General features: G+C 36.4%; 1 protein-coding gene across 21 annotated transcripts in view; it reads right to left on the bottom strand.

Annotated features, from left to right (window-relative positions):
- NRXN1 (neurexin 1) overlaps window positions 1-15,464 on the bottom strand; it is a 1,385,770-nt gene that overhangs the window by 1,334,424 nt on the left and 35,882 nt on the right. The window lies entirely within an intron of this gene.

The following is a 15,464-nucleotide window of genomic DNA, read 5'->3' as shown; positions in this document are numbered from 1 at the left end:
GACATGTGTGCAGGTATGTGTGTGTGTATGTGTGTGTGTGTGTATGTTTATATATATATATATATATATATATGCACACATACATATGTGTATAGTATAATTTTTCCTTCCCAATGGAATGTGAGCTCCTTGAGAACAGAGACTGTTTATGATTTTCATTTATCTTCCGTGCTTAGTCCATTACCTAGAACACAGTCAACTGAATTACTGACTGACTGTATAGAAAAAAACTCTCTCAAGTCAATAGATCCTCTGTTTATGAATTAAACAAGCATGATCATATGAAAGGAAGAGAAGTGGAAAACAGGACTAGAAAATATTTTGATAAAATGTTGTCTGAGTTTCCATAAAATGGTGTATCTCTCTGAAATTTAAATGGTTAATAATAGACATCACTGAAAAGCATCTATCTAATCTGTATATTTTTGTTGTTTATTCTATTTTTGTAGCTTTAATTTTCAGAAAGTATCCCAATAAGAACAGATTACCATACAGTCCTTCCCCCACTTTTGACATCTTTACTATGTCTATTCAAGTCAATTTTTTTTAATCTGCTTTTCTTTTTTAGCATAGAATGCCCTAGAAGGAAAGATTTATAATGAACAAGTGTGTGAATTTTGACATTTGAGGACAAGGTTCTGCCTATAAGGCAGTAGGCAAGATTAGGGCTCCAGAGATCATCTAGGCAGTCTCTTGCTGTTTCTAGAAGTCAATTATTTAAACCAGCCAAGTAGGGGAAAGAGTAGGTGTATAAATCTTTACCACTGGGAAAGATTCCTGAGCATCACATCTAAGCACCTCTGACTGCTTTACACACAAACACAGAGCAGCACATGCTTAAGATATATATGTTCTTGTTATCATAGGAAAGACAAAATAATATGAGATACATAACAGGTCAAGATGATAATATAAGAGATGACAAAGGGTAATATAATATTCATTCCTATGTTAATTGTATAATTAGCATTGGAAGAGTCACAAAATCACAGGGATGGGACAAAATGATAAAAGAAAAAAATTGTATAGTTTGGTGTAGACATAGAAGAACTCTCCTGATATGTAGTTTTATGTTCTTTTTATCATAACCCTTTGCTTTTCACATGCACATATTTACATATATGGAGAGACCATTAGAGACAGAGATGGAGATAGATATATAGATATAGATCCAGATATATAGATATAGATGTAGAGTTATAGGTTACTATTTTGTCTATGGGTTTCATTATCATGCATATGTTTTTTTAATCCACACTTGTCCAGGGGTGGAGAACCTGTGGCCTCGAGGTCACATGTGGCTTTCTAGGCCCTTAGGTGTGGCCTTTTAAGTGAGTTCAAGTTTTACAGAACAAATCCTTTTTATTAAGGGGATTTGTTCTGTGAAGTTTGGATTCAGTTAACAGCCTCACTTGAGAACCTAGAGGGCCACATGTGGCCTCGAGGTCGCAGGTTCTCCATCCCTGTATCCATTCTTTTGCCTTAAGTGGAAGATGCCCATATCCTTGTTTCAAGCAGTTCCCCATCTCCACCGACACACACACACACACACACACACACACACACACACACATTCACATGCACACATATAACTCTAAGGAATTTTGTTATAATATATACATTCTTAGAAACCACCTTACCATTCTATAGGGGCTAAGCATGAAAAGAACTATACTTAAATGTGTATTTATAGGATGAGATTAATTTTAAAATTGGTTGGATATCACCTCTTTTTACCTTCAGCTCCTACAAATCGGTAAGGTGATTTCTAAGAATATCCTTATAATAAGAAAATTTCATTATACCAACATATTTTTACTTTCCTTAAAGGTTGATGCATCTATATCTACTACATATATGTAAAAATGCATATGTGTGTATATATGGGTGTGATTTCATTAGTTTAGCAGACCCCCTGTATAAAATTCTCTCCACTGCTGTAGATAATTCATAATTCTTCATTCCAAAACATTTATTTCCAAAGGAATGATGATGTGTCCCAAATTGAAAACTGACAGTTTTAGAAAATTGCTTGTCTGTCTTTTATTTATATCTATTATCTATCTACCTATCTTCACATAGCATACCTCTATCTCATCTATCCATCCCCATTTAAGGAGGGAACTAGGCTCAGAATATCTCATTTCTCACCTAGCTGTACTATTCTGGGACTTCTATGACTTCTCCACCATGCCTCAGGAAGTCTATCATTGGGAAAACCACATCATCCTGTAAGATCCCATCTGCCTCAGTAATCCCTAATCTCCTTTGCTCTGATTGAAGGATAGAGCCATGAACTTCAAATCCTCCATTTAAGGAGGGAGCTTAGCTCAGGACATCTCATTTCTTCATTGATTAAACTCCTCTGACACTTCTCTGGTTTCCCCAACATGCTTCTCCCTATCTTTACTCAACAACTCAGCCCCAATTCCCTATCCCTCCCCAACGCCTTTTAGCTTCCTTGTGTGTGTGTTGTCTTTCCCCATTTGCTCTCAAGCTACTTAAGGGCAGGGACATCCCTTTTTTGTATTTGTATTCCCAATGCTTAGTACAGTGTCTAGAACATAGTAAGCGCTGAATAAATGTTTAACTATGACAATCTATCCATCTAACATTCTATCTATCTCTCTACAAGAGGAAATTTAAGCTAAGCTCTTCAGATCTTTTTATCTCTGACCAAAAAGGAATTGAAGTTAACAGCTTTAAAGCGTCTCATCTCTTCTAAGAATATTTGAAAGAATAACTGCCCCAAACCACTAAATTTCCAAAATCCCAAGCTATTTGCCCCCAAATATCTCACATATTTGTAAACATGTGTGTTTATATACAAATATCTTAATATGTACATTAGCTGGTCATCGGACCAACATCACAAGAGTACAAATAGTCTATTTATTAGTTAGTCAAGTATTTAGTACTTGCCATATGCCAGGTAATGTACTAATTAGTGAATTAAATAACTAAAATTTTAAAACAAATTCTGTAAATCATCTAAAAGCTATGTGATTCTTAGTACCCTCAGCTGGTCTTCCTGCCCTGTCATTATCACTGCAGAAATTGAAGGGGGTTGCAAAGAGCACTGAGGGCCTTTTTATATTGTTATTCATTTTGTTAGTCGTTGTGGCCAAAGAAAGCATTCCTTAGAAGGCAAACATTTGGAAATAATCCCCTTCTACATTCAACTAGGCTGATTCTCAGTCTGTCACTAGGTCCATGCCAAAAGCCTTCCAAGGTTGGCGCATACAAAGTGCTTAAGAAATGCTTGTGATTGATTCAAGGAATGGTGGAACATGCTATAGAATAGCCCTTGGGAAATTTAAGAACCACTCCCATATCAAAGCGAAGCAAAAGAAAATTGTGTGTGTCCATGATATCATAAATCCCTTGAGGTGTTAGGGTGTACATATACATACAATTATCTAGATGCATATGTTGTATGCATATATTTCTTAACATGTGTATATATCAAAATATAGATATATTCATGGGACAGCTAGGTAGGTCAGTGGATAGAGCACCAGCCCTGGAATCAGAAGGACCTGAATTCAAATCCAGCCTCAGACACTCAATAGCTGTGTGAACCTGGTAATTCATTTGACCCCAACTCCTTCCAAAAAATTAGATATACACGTATACACGTAGACGCTCCCAAAACAATGAGCATATAGACATTTTCTCCTTGGAATGCCATAAAACAGTAAACATTTAATCCAGAACACTTATTGAAAGTCACACATCAACTATTTTATTTTGTGTTTCTACCTTGAGATTAAAAAAAGAAAAGATTTCAGGAGAAAGATGAATTAATTTCACTACATACAATTTTTTCCACTTGACTTTGTAATATAATGTCTGTCTTAACCTCTGTTGCCATTAATTTCTTTTAGCAGTCAGCAGTGACATATTTGGAATCCATTTTATTTCAATTCAGTAATGCTTTCTGCTTTATATATGTAAAATATATTTTGGCTTAGCACAGTACTTGGAATGTAGTATGCACTTAATAAATCCTTTTTTTATCGATTCAAAGGTTTTGCTTTTAGTCCCACATAGTGTAGCTATTTATTATGAGCTATGCAATGATGAATTCTATCTTATTTTCTTTGAATCATAAGGCAACATAAAATAATTTTAAAATTTCAAAAGCTATTGATTTTTTAAGAAATGTTTTCCCGTGTCTTTCATTGGAATTTTGGATTGGGGAAAAAATTGTAACACTGCATGCCTTTCCCCCACACCTATATCTATGTATGAAATGCATGATATAAAAAAATTCAAGGAAGCAGAAAATAGTAGGTGGTGAAAGGATGTATTTGACATTTCTATTACATGATGTTTGTCATACATGCTATAGCCATTAGTTATGAAATGACACATTCTTTCTTAGGGCTAATAAATGTCTCCTCCCTTACTAATTTACTGTGCTATGGGTGGATATCATCTCTTTCCATTTTTCCGTATGTAGATATTGATATGTAAATGATTGCTAAGAATGAATTAATTATAATAACATCTCATAATAACAATTGTTTGGCTTCCCCATAGAGCTGACATGGATTCCATTTTCTTTTTTTTCCTAAAATATACTTGAAGAGCTAACCAAGAATATTGAAGCTAATCAATACTCATTTACCAATAAAGAGAATGAATTGATTTAAGCAAAGATTGTGTGCACAAGAGGCCAGGTGTGAGTCATTTGATGTCATGGGGATTTTCACTGAATAGATGAACACAGCAAGAAAACTAAGTCATGGACCTAAATCGGTATCCCGTCTACAACTAATTGTCAACATCAACCATATCTATTATGTACTGGCTGTGACTATTTTCTGTATCTTTTCTTCTGTGAGAAAGTTTTCTAATTTAAAAAGGTTTCACCCCTGGAGAGTGCATTAGCATGGAGCCATTAATTCAGAACCACATTCTCTCTCTCTCTCTCTCGATATATGAGTACATATTATATATATATATATACAATTATGTGTGTAAACATATGTTATTATGCATGAATTACACACATATGAGTTCAAAGACCATAAACTGAAAACAAGTTTTCAAATTAAATATTAAATCAATAAATGAAAAATTAACATCCTAATAGTAACATCAACTCCCATGCTGCCCACAGGGTACAAAATAACCTGAATCCTATTTGGCAACCATTTATGAATAGTACTGCAATTATGCTGGGCCTTTTATTCTACTCCTCAAAACCCATCTTCAGCATGAATTTCACTTTAAAAAATATTAAGGTTGCTCAGGCTTGAAGAAATGTGTTTGTGCTCACTGTAGAAAGATACATGGTAATAATATTACACATACAAGACCATTTTGGCAAAGAAGTATACAGATGTGAACAGTTGCCTCCGAAGTCTCAATCTATCAATCAATATATGGGTTTTCAGTGGTTTAAGTTCACAAAAAGTTTTCCTATTTTCTTTTAAGATGACTTATCAAAAAAGAGAATCATAGGATTTGGGGATTGGATATGTCAAAAGGGGTCAAAAATGATTATAATGATGCACATACTACAACTACTAATAAAAATAACAATTATAATGATAATGATACAACTAGGTGGCATAGTGGATAGAGTGCTGAACTTAGAGTCAGGAAGAACGGAGTTCAAAACTTGCCTCAGCTATCAGCTCAACTGGGTGTAGACCGGTCTCTCAACTTCTGTCTGTTTCATTTTCCTCATCTATTAAATTGGGATGATAATAGCCCCTACCTCTCAGGGTTTTTGTAAGGCTCAAATAAGACATAATTTGTAAAGCAAATTATCAATCAAGTGCTACCTAAATGTTAACTATCACCTATTCCAAGCTGAGAAAAAAAAAATTAGCTGAGAAAATGAAGGCTGAGGAGGCAGCTAGGTGGTGTAGTGGACAGAGGGCCAGGCCTGGTGTCATGAAGACCCGAGTTGAAATCTGGCCTCAGATACAAACTCTGGGCAAGTCACTTAACCTAATTCACCTCAGTTTCCTCATCTGTAAAATCAGCTGAAGAAGGCAATGGCAAACCATCTAGTATCTGTGCCAAGATAACCCCAAATGTGGTTATGAAGAGTGAGGCATAACTGAAATGACTAAAGAAAAACAAAAATAGGGGTAGCTAGGTGGCGCAGTGGATAGAGCACTGGCCCTAAAGTTAGGAGGACCTGAGTTCAAATATGACCTGTGTGACTCTGGGCAAGTCACTTAACCGTAATTGTCTAAAAATTAAAAAAAAAGAAAAACCAAAATGAAGTAACTCACAAAACTGTACTAGAAATAGAGGTGAAAGCAGAGTTCGAATGTTCCTTGGCCTATATGAAATATCATATAAAAAGGAGAAAATAGGTAAAAGACATTTTTTCCTAAAAAAATTCTAGTTTGTTTCCTTCAAAACCTAGCTAAAATGCCATCTTATATGCATTGATTATACTCTCTTATGTGTTGTTTCACTGTGTGCACGGGTTTTCTTCACCACGCTCAATTATAAACTCCCTGACAGAAGAGACTCTGTCTCATTCATCTTTGCAGGTCACCTAGCACACTATACTTGAATGATTGCTAAATAATAATGCAAATGTCCAGTCCATTTGAGTTGCTCCCTCATTTAGAATAAATGCCACTCAATAGCTCAGGCATAAGTGAATAGGGCACAAACTTAAACTCATCTGTGACCAAGGGACATGTCCTAGGATCATGAGTTTAGAAGTGAAAAGACTATTGGTCATTTAGTCCAATCTCATCATTTTATACATGAGAAAATGAAGACCTAGTGGGTTAAATACAAAGAGGTAGCAAATAACACAGTCACCATTTAGACTCAACCCCTCTCATTCCAAATACAGCACTCTTTCTTTGGAACCATATCACCATAAGAACTCAGAAGTTACATACCAGGTATTTTGCATTTGTGCCTACATAGTGGTACCTTTTGGGGGCAGCTAGGTGGCTCAATGGATAGAGCACTAGGCCTGGAGTCAGGAAGACCTGAGTTCAAATTGGGCCTCAGATGCTTACTATCTGTGTAACCTTGGGCAAGTCACTTAACCTCTTCTTGAATAGGAGGCAGCCAGATAGCTCAGTGGATAGAGCACTGGGCCCAGAGTCAGGAAGAGCTGAGTTCAAATTTGACCTCAGATACTTACTAGCTATGTGCAAATAATTTAACCTCTGTTAGCCTTAATCCACAGGAGAAGGAAATGGCAAACTACTCCAGTATCCTTGCCAGAGAAAACCCCATGGACAGTCTGCTCCATGGGTTCATGAAGGGTCAGACACAACTGAATAACAGTGGTACCTTTTACATCATGATTTCCAAGTTTTAAGCAATTGAAACATATTTTGGGGGCTATTTGCATTCTTAAAACTTCATACATCAGTGCTTGAGTCTGTCTAGGAGAGAGATGTTCATTTATGATCACTTAAATTAATCTAGCATGTGGCTGAAGTGAACCTTAATGAATGATCGCATGATCATCAGTATAATCTGAAATACTAGCTGCCCTGATGTAGCTAAGACAGAGAAGATAATTCGATCTGTCCTGAGGGAAGAAGCTAAGTCTTAATGTGGGGCTGGTGATGCATTGTAGAAATGCAGTATTATGTGGCAGGATATAATAAAGATACATCCTGTTTAAGGACTACCTGCTTGGCAGAAATTCACCCTTAAAATATTCTTTTCATGTTGTCTGGTACTGTAGTGACCCATCTTGAGGCAGAATACAGGAAATTTTTAATTTCTTTTTTTTTTAATTTTTTTAAATTTTTAGGCAGTTGGGGTAAGTGACTTGCCCAGGGTCACATAGCTAGTAAGTGTCAAGTGTTTGGTCTGAGGCTGGATTTGAACTCAGGTCCTCCTGACTTCAGAGCCAGTATTCTATCTACTGGGTCACCTAGATGCCCCTTAATTTTTTTATTTCTTAAGAAAAAGAAGCAATATAGCCAAATAGTTTTTTTCAAGTTTGACAGTATCTGGTCAAACTATTTTAGTGAAATCATACATTTGATCAATCATTAAATCTTTCAAGAAGTATTTATTGGATACCAAATGTATTGTTGGTCAGAAGATCTGGGTTCTAGTCTAAGCTTATTTCTCTCAAAACCTTGTTGTCATCATTCAGATGGAGAGAACACTCGCCACTCTGACTAATTCACAGACCAGTGGGGAGGAGAAAATGGGATTATATCCATAAAAGCAAAAATACAGAAAGCACTACAGGAATGGAAGGCATTATTATTATTTGCATGATAATAAATAATTAAGAGACAGCAATAGAAAGCAAACAGCTAAACCAAGCATACTATTTTAAACAAATAATTTTGTTTAAAGCTTCAGGGGATAGGAATGAGGAGATAACATATGGTCATTCATTTTTTATTATAGGGGACTATTTGCTCAGGGTACATATATTTAGTCTTACCCTGAAAAGAAGTAAAGCAAATTCTCTGCCTTTGGTCAATCTGCTGTGGAGATTAAATTTAAAGAGACAGGCAGCCCACAGGGCAGCTTTTTTTCTTACCCACGGATCCCATCCAGGCAATTGTGTGTGAATGCAATGTTTGGCTCTTAGAATTTATTTTTAATATTATCAGAAAATATCCTTCCAATTTATATCTATTTAATCTATGTATTTATGTATCTATGTATCTATCTATCTATCAGATAGAGAGAGATTACATTCTTAAGTTTTTTTTTAATTAGTTTTGTGGGTACAATATTTCCCTTAGAAATATAGTTCGAGTTTAAAAGATGAGCCATTAAAAGATGATACATTTTAATTTACAGAAGTTTATCTGGAGGCAAATTTTAAGGAACATTTGATAAAATACTCATATATGGATATATAAACATGCATACATATGTATATGTTTATATGTGAGTGTTGACTCATTTCAGTCATGTCTGACTCTCTGTGACCCCATTTGGGATTTTCTTGGCAAAGGTCCTGGATTGATTTGCTGTTTCCTTCTCCAGCACATTTTATAGAGGAGGAACTAAGGCAGATAGGGTTAAGTGACTTGTTCAAGAGCACATAGCTAGTAAGTGTCCAAGGCCAGATTTGAACTCAGGGCCTCCTGACTCCAGGCCTGGTGCTCTATCCACTGTGCCACCTAGCTGCCAATACATGTGTACATATGGTACAAATATATATCTTAAAATAAACACTGGTATCTTTTTGACTATCTGGTTTTTAAGCTTAGAGCAAGTTAGAAGGCAATTATAAAACACAGTACCAACAAGGTGGATATTAGACAAAAAACAAAAATCTCTTTATGGTATTGGGTCAAATTTCTCTCTGTGGATGTACATTGTGTATGAATATGTGCATACATACATACATATATATTACATGTGCATATATGTATAGGTATACCCATATGTGAAAGTTTATACATACACACACACACACACATATATATATATATACATACACACATACACATATAGTACAATTTCATCAAAAATAAATTCCTAAAATATGGATGCCAAGTAAATTTGTGAAATATTTGCTGAAGAGAAGCCTGAGGGGGGAAAAGGAGGGGAAAAAAAGTACTTTCCAGAGATATTTATACTTAGAAGGGACCTCGGTTAAAAGGTCAGAGATTGATGCAGATTCAGGCACTTGGCTTTAAAATCTCTTCTACAGTAATTCTATGTTATGTTTTCTTTTACAACAAGTTCATGAACATTATTTCACATTATTACAGAACTGTGCCATTCCCTATAATAAGGAAACACGGAACAGAGAGTTTACCTACATTTTGATCCTTTGTTATACATATTCCTATTCATAAAATTGTCCAAGACTCCATAACAGGCAGAATGTCATCACAGAGAGTTAATGACAAATTTGTCAGTACCCTATGAAAAATCCTTCACAGTTAAGACTAATGAGTGCACATATCATTTGCATTACTTGCATTAGTTTGCATTGCAATGCATTTAGTGCTTTGTAGGTCTGCTAGACAATTAATCATTAGAGGAAGTCTGGTGTAGTAGAGCAAGTGTAAGGATAAGCCCTGGAGTTCAAGCAGCTGAATTCTAATCCTTTGTCTGATATTTAGCATCTGTGTGACTATTGGCACATCCCTTTACCTCTCTAGGACTCATTTTCTTGTCTGTAAAAAGAAAGTGGTTGAGGGGCAGCAAGGTGGCAGAGAGAGAGAGAAAGAGAGAGAGAGAGAGAGAGAGAGAGAGAGAGAGAGAGAGAGAGAGAGAGAGAGAGAGAGAGAGAGAGAGAGAGAGAGAGAGGTGTTTCAATAATATTTCTCAAACTACTGCTGAAAAGAAATCTGAGGGAGAAGGTTGGAAAAAATGCCCTATCCATAAGATACACAAATTGAAACTGGTCCATTGCTTGAATCCAATCTGTGAATTTCTGAAGACAATATTCTCACTCCTATCATTTTGCAAGGAGCATTTCAAGTCAGACAGGAGCAGGTAAGATGGAGAGAAACCATAACAAACCAGCAGGGGAGATATTTTAGGCGAGTGTGTATTTCTAGAAAAAGATCCTATTGTGGAAGTTAGGACTGGAGCAACAATCAATTACATACTGAGGTATTTTGGCTTTCAGAATTTAAGATTCTTCTGGTTTATGCATTGCTGTAATCAAAATAAAGTGGTAACCATCACCCTTGTAGTAACTTCCATGTGCTAGGATAGTCCCAGAAAGCAAACAATCTTTTTTCTAGAATTTGCCAAACTTTGGGATCCACTAGTATAGGTCTCAGAAACTCAGGGTCATCTCTGTGCAATGCTGTCTCATGTCTTAAAGCAGAGATTATCATTTGAAATGGTGGCAATTGAGACTAACAAAAAACACACAGAAAAAAATATAGTATATTTAAGCAGAAAGAGTTTTTCACTAGGAGTCAGGAAACCTGTATTATAATTCTATCTTTTATCACAATCTAATGTTTAGCAAAAACTCTAAAGTCACTTCTAATTATGATTTTAATGAACTGAAATAGTCAACACACCTAAAACATTTCCAAAGCCAATCCTACATTGCTCTCTGTTTCTTTTTTTAAGCTATAAATTCATTGCAATAGAATCATATTTAACAAGCTTTAGAAGGATATCCCAAAAATCTCTCAAAGGAGAGATCAGCTCCAGTTAGATTGTTCAAGGAAGGCTTCATAGAGAAGAGACAGGATTTAGGCTGAACCTTGATGAATGCATTGGGTTTAGATAAATGGAGGAAGGGTGAAAGGTATTTTATTCAGGAAAAATGGCATTCTAGTGGCAGTTAAGTGGCTCAGTGGTAAGATCAGTGGGCCTGGGGCCAGGAAGACTTGAATTAAAATCTGCCCTTACTGGCTGTGTAACCCTGGGCAAGTCACTTAACTCCTATTAGCCTCAGTTTCATCCACTGTAAAATAGGGTTGTTGTGAAAAATAATTGAGATATTTATAAAGCAGTTTACCACAGTGCCTAACACTTAGTAGGCATTCAATAAATACTTGTTCCCTTCCTCTTTCCTTTCCCATTCTCTATTCAAGCTGTCAACTACTTGATCTTACACTTCTCATCCTGGCAGAAATCCCATCCAGTCTGGATATTATGCAAATATATTGTTTTTTGGCAGAAAACCTACAAATAGAGGATACAAGGGAACCCAGTATCACCAGTAATTGTACTAGTATTTCACTCTGCTTCTGAAAAATTAGCATAGTTTGTAATGCCTGGCACCTTGTCAACCTATATTCCACAAAGTCGATTTGGCTAAATGTTTGCAGTTACATTAATTGCTGTCACTAGGGCCAACCTGCCACGTAAGCAGAGGGAGACTCTACCTACTTAGTGAGATACGAGAGAGGGCAAAAAGCCTATCTGGATTTCTTCCACCAGGACGCCACATTGCTTACATGTTTCACATTTCTATGGTCCTTACAGTGGTTCTGGGTATACACATCTTCTCTGGAGGGAGTAAGGCATCAGTTAGCTGCCATGTTGCCAATTGTTAGCTTCTGATTAATGCTCTGGAATCCATCAGTTCTTATCAAAGAGCAGGTCCCTAGTTAAATCCAACAGTAAGTTTGTGAAATTAAAAATATTAAAAGAAAGGTCTAGGCAATAGGGGGTAGAGACTGGAGACACTGCAGTGAGGGTGCAATGGATGCACAAGAAAAGGACAGTACTACATTTGGATGGCCTATGAAGGCAAACTTTCACTTCTTCAAAATTATTCCTGGGGCTAGCCATCATTTTATCGTACCTAGGGAAAGTCTCTTTAATGGTTATAGTTCAATGTTGCATTTTAATTTTCTTTCTATTCAAAATTTATTGAGTCAACATTGTATAATGGATAGAAGACTAACCTCAGAGTCTTAAAGATCTGAGTTTAATTTCTGCCACATGGTGTATGAAGCTGGTTAAGTCATGTGACTCCTCCCCACCTCAGGCAACATTCTAGACTAGATGCTGCACAATTGTTGCTGATTTGCATTGGAACATGGAGTTGTGTCATCAGGGAGCTCTATATACTAATGAAATTATGGGTCATGTTAAAAAAATAATGAAAATAAAAGATGTCTTACAGGTGGGACCAGATATATAGAGATAAATACAACAGGAAAAAATCATTGTCTTATGGTGGTTATCTTTCCTACTCTTTACGTTTAAGATGGGATATATTTTCAAAGGTCCATGATTTGAAACAAATTAGATGAAGTCCCAATTACAAATCTGAAAGCATGATCCAGACTACTGAATTTAATTTTACAAATTGAAGTTTTTGTTTTTTGTTTGTTTATTTATTCCTAATGTAAGGGAGGAATGTTTTGCCTCTCACCTCAATTCAGTATAAGTTTATTACAACTTTAAATACATAAACACAATAGTTCATGCCCCGTGATCTCTTTATGAAATGTGAATCTCTTTGAATAAAAAAAAAGCATTATAATTGACTGAGAGCAACAGTCATACCCATGGAGATTAGGTATAAAACAAGAGTTCAGACTTGATGGATATATGGAGCCTAACACTGAAATTTTAATTCAGAAGTTGAGGATTCTAGTTCTCACTCAGCTCCTGAGAGGCAGCCAATTCTCTCTCTCACTGTCTCTCTCACTGTCTCTTTCTCTGTTTATGGCTCTCTCTCTCTATCTCTGTCTCTGTCTCTCTCTCTGTCTCTCTGTCTCTCTCTCCTTTCCCTTCTCCTTTCTCCCCTCTTCCCTCTCCCCACCAGTTCCCCTACCATTTACCAAGGGATTAATAAGATATAACTCATACTACTTGAGCAATAGAAATTCATGGAAAAACATAGACACAGAAAGGTAATTACTGGCAAAAGGGAGCAACTTCAAGTAAGTGGACTTCAGAACCAGAAAATAATGCTGGCTATAGAGTCAAGAAAGTTGTGACCAGAAGTTGTAGGTTTACCCTGTAGTCACACATTCTCTCTACTCATGTGCCTCACTATGACTGTATTCTAAGTTTAAACTTACTCTTCCCCTGGCCTGTTTGTGTACTCATAAGATCAGGGCACTAACCTAGACTGGGTAGGGGAGAGGGAAAAGTGGGAAGGTATTTTGGACAAATTGATCATACTATACCACCTTCCCAAATACCTTTTCCTAAAAGCTAATTAACATTGGCTGATCTATGTGTAATAAAGTAGCCAACAACCTATAAACATATTTCAATCACCTACTATGTGCCAAGCATTGAGCTAAACTCTAGTGACACAAAGCAAGGCATAAGACAGTCTCTGCCCTCAAGGAGCTCATAGTCTAATGGGGGGGAACCCAACATAAAAACATGCTAAAGATGGCAGAGGGCTATGAAGAAGTCCTGAAGCCAAAATGTACAATGATCTGAGAAGTTGTGAGTCACAGAATTGATGTCAACTTGCTATGATGTTAACTTGATAATGAGTTTCTGGAGATCAATAAATCCAGAGGAGTATAGCTGGGTGGGGAATGATGAGGTGAATGTTCTGGCAATCCTCCTTAAATAGTAGAAGATATGGGAGAAGCTCTCCAGTTTTCACTCTCCACCTTCTCCAATCTGGGGACTTGTACTAGAAATTCAAGGCCATTAGGTTTACCCATACCATCCTGAATGGAGAAGTTATCATCCTCCTAAGGATCCAGCTTGACAATGAGAGTGGGAGCTAGGAGATCAACTCAAATGGAGGGGTACAATAATGAAGTAAGATAACATTTTGGTTAGAGAAGTTAAGTGGTACAGTAAATAGAGCACAGACCCTGAAGTCAGGAAGACCTGATTTCAAATCCAGCCTCAGACACTTACTAGCTGTGTGACTAGGCAAGTCACTTAACTCTGTTTGCTTCAGTTTCCTCATTGGTAAAATGAGCTGAAGAAGGAAATGGCAAAGCACTCTAGTATCTTTGTCAAGAAAACCCCAAATGGGGTCACGAAGAGAAGGATACAACTGAACGACACAACAAACATTTAGGTTAGGTTATTAGTATGTAAGGGAGTAAGTTGGAGGACATAGATTTATATCAGAGAACATAGATTTCAAGATCAAAAGATTTAGAGCTAGATGTGACCCAAGAGTTCATCTAGTTCAATTCTCATTTTACAGATTTAAAGAAAAACAAGACAAAACAAAATGACACCTGAATGTGAATTGTTCTACCTAGGATCATACAGGTAGCAAGTATCAGAGCAAGGATTCCAACCTAGCCTCTTTGCACATCCAGCGCTCCTTCTACGCCACACAAAGCTGTTCAATTTTGGTGGACAAATGTTTTGTGTTTATGGGTAGGTATGTTTTAAAAATGATATCTTTAGACTTAAATTGCAATGACATAAAGGCCAAAGAGAGTATATTGCCTCTGCATTCCACGTAACGTAACTACAGGCTCATTTAAAAGAGTTGTTTATATAGAAAAGATAATCATAGTACTAGAATCCTAATATAGACTTTATATTCAAGACTGGAGTGAAAACGTTAAGTCTGACTTTCCTTTCACTCTATGTGGGTATTAGAAAGACACTTAGTACTGCCCTTTAGGGATCTAAGTCAAAAGCATTTATTATTAAATGCCCACTATGTACTAAGCACTGTGTTAATTATTGGGGATAAAAATCACAGCAAAAATAGTCTCTTCACTACCAGCTAGCTGATCACAATCTAGTGGGTACCTCTGGCAGTTGTACAAAAGGTGTAGCCTACCCCAATTTGGAAGCTGACTCCAAGGAAAAGGGTATTTTCAACTAGCTCGTAGTGCACTGGGAAAGGTTAACAATATATTACATGCACTTGTCTCCCCTATTAGATTGAAACTCTTTGGCAAAAGGGATTTTTTCATTCCTTATTCTTGTATACATAATACCTAGGACAATGTCTTATACATGGTACATGCTTACTAATTAATTATTGATATATGGACTAATGTAAACCAAGAGTTCTTAATCTGGGATTATGCATCCATCTATCTATCTATCTATCTATCTATCTATCTATCTATCTATCTATCTATCTATCTATCTAT

Source organism: Vombatus ursinus, unplaced genomic scaffold (assembly GCF_900497805.2).
Source record: "Vombatus ursinus unplaced genomic scaffold, bare-nosed wombat genome assembly UNPS02014778.1, whole genome shotgun sequence".
NCBI lineage: Eukaryota > Metazoa > Chordata > Mammalia > Diprotodontia > Vombatidae > Vombatus > Vombatus ursinus.
This window is presented reverse-complemented; position numbering and strand designations above follow the sequence as displayed.